The 2,506-nt window shown below is 39.1% G+C and overlaps 1 long non-coding RNA gene across 1 annotated transcript; it reads left to right on the top strand.

The window, feature by feature from the left end:
- The first annotated feature begins 952 nt into the window (after positions 1–952).
- On the top strand, positions 953–1,284 carry LOC114568955 (uncharacterized). Its single transcript, XR_003694365.1, has 3 exons — positions 953–974; positions 1,062–1,149; positions 1,267–1,284. It is a non-coding gene; the product is annotated as an uncharacterized LOC114568955 (long non-coding RNA).
- Positions 1,285–2,506: the final 1,222 nt, after the last annotated feature.

The following is a 2,506-nucleotide window of genomic DNA, read 5'->3' as shown; positions in this document are numbered from 1 at the left end:
GCCATCTGGTGGTCGAATATGGGGCGCATTTTGTGACGTGGTGGCCCGTATGTGGTGCGGGTGGCGCTTCACCACTACAGGGGTCTGGTGCACTGACGGGCGTATTCTCACAGATTTCATAGTACCTGTAGCACCCTTTTTACCACGTTGCGTTTTCCGCAGCAAAAGGCCATCTGGAGTTTGTCTTATGTTTTGGTGAAAAACAACTAGGATCGTTTCTCAGCAGTGCCCTCTTTAGCCTTTTTTGTTTACTGCTATTTAGCTCTTTTTTTTTTAGATGTTTTTTAGCTAGTCTGGTAACTAGCTTGTTTCCACGTTTTTTCCACATCAAAAAGCCCTCTGGAGTTTCACTTTTTAATTCTTCTTGGTGCAAGCAAGCGCCAGATTAGTTTTTCATCGCTACCTACAAGTGGTAAGTAAAGCTTGTGTTTAAGAATGTTCAAAGCTATTTAATTCATTCAGTCATTCATGAATTAGCTAAAACTTTGATCGTGTGTTCGTAATGCTGGTGGGTTGTACCACATGGCGCTAGTGTTAAAAAAAAAAAAAAAAAAAAAAAAGTAGGTGTTAGACCAGTAGCTAGCTTGTAAATGTGGGGTCTTTTTGTTGTGAGTGTTAAATCGTCATAAAGGGGTTTGGTTTGTGGTGTTTAAAACCCCTTGTTTCAAGACGGGGTCTGCTCACTTTTTACCTGCATTTTGTAGCTACGTTGGCTAGCTAAAACTTTCCCTCGTTTTCTCAACAAAGTCCTCTGAAGAAAGAGGATTCGGTTCTACAGCAATGGCTGCATTTGGTGAGTATATTTAAAAAAAAAAAAAAAAAAGCTTATTGTAAGGTATTTAATTCATTCAGACATTTGTGACTTAAAACGTTTTTTTTTTGTGTGTTATAATGTAGTTTGCATCATTAGGTGATCGTGCAAAGAGCTGGGATAACGTGGCTGTGTTAGTTGGACGAAACTATTAAACCACAAGGTAAAAACTTATAAATATATTATACACTACAGCATTAATTGATTTAGTACTGTGTTTTCATTCATTTTGTTTTTGTTTTTAAAAAAGCTCCGTGTAGCCCATTCCTACAGACCCCAACACGCCAGAACATTAAACCAAAGGCCACTCTAATAAGGAATAAGAACACAGCAAACAGGTATTTACGGTTTATTTATCTCTTTCAGTATGTAATATTTATTACTGTTTAATTTATCACTGTGTTTGTAGCCATCTAATATATATATATATATATATATATATATTCTTTGTCTAGACAATCAGCCCCTGAACAAAAGGATCCGCAAGAGGCGAGGGCTACTCGCTCTCCCATGTGGCTGAAATCAATCCTGTTGAAAGACCATGTGCTTCCATGCCCCTCTCTGTGAAAGCTGCTACGCCTAACGTTCGCCAACGTAAGCCTAGAAGCAATTTATTGAGGTGAGTTTAAAAGGAAAGCAGTAAAATAGCGTGTTGTATTTAAAAAAAAAAAAAAAATTTTTTCTAATCTAATGCTAATTCCAGCCTGTGAAGCCATACACGACCGGTCTCCGCCCAAAAAGTAGCCCCTTCCTTTGTTCGGTCTCGTCTTACCCGGCCACTGTATCTTATGATAGTAACACAGCAGCTGAGGTGAGAAAACCTTTGTAGCTAACAGAATATATTTACATAGTGTTGTAAAAGCTTTTTAAATAAAATGTATATATTTTTAAAAAGGCTTTTTTCCTTTGTTTTAGCAACTAAAGGTGACGGAAGACTTAGTTACATTGTATTTGACGCCTGAGGACGATTTCACACAGTCACCCCCGTGGAGCGAATAAGATATGTCCACACAAGCCTAAGAAGAGATCTAGGAAGAGATCTATTGATGTGAGTTTAAAGGAAAACTGTAAAATAGCGTGTTGTATTTAAAAAAAAAATGATTATTTTCTAATCTAATGCTGATTTCAGCCTGTGAAGCCATACACGGTCTGTTTCCCGCCCAAAAGAAGAAGCCATTCCTTTGTTCCAGACACGCCTTACCCAGACACTGTATCGGGTGTTCCTAACACCACTGCAGAGGTGAGAAACGCATTTGTAGCTAGCAGAATATATTTACATTGTGTTATAAAAGATTTTTAAATAAAATGTATATATTGTTAAAAAGGCTTTTTCCTTTGTTTTAGCAGCTAACGGCAAGCAAAGACTTGGAGTCCTTGCATCGGTCGTCGTCTAGTACACCAACGCCCTACCAGCCACCAAGTGTCACCATTGAGAGGGAACAAAAGACATCTGATGAGGTGTGTGTGTGTGTGTGCTTGTGTGTGTGCTTGTGTGTGTGCTTGTGTGTGCTTGTGTGTGTGTGTGTGTGCTTGTGTGTGTGTCTTTATTTAACCAAAAATATTTTGTTATACCTCTAGACAATCCATGCCATAGAAGTAGGCGAAGTATCCGAAGACACCGGACTAACAGCGACAGCCCCTACATCACGCCAAACAAATCGTGAAGCTACAGGCGAAGGGTCTGAAGACACAGAG

The sequence above is a fragment of the Perca flavescens genome, chromosome 15 (assembly GCF_004354835.1).
Source record: "Perca flavescens isolate YP-PL-M2 chromosome 15, PFLA_1.0, whole genome shotgun sequence".
Classification (NCBI taxonomy): Eukaryota; Metazoa; Chordata; class Actinopteri; order Perciformes; family Percidae; genus Perca; species Perca flavescens.
Note: the sequence above shows the minus strand (reverse complement) of the source record. Positions and strands in the feature narration are given on the sequence as shown.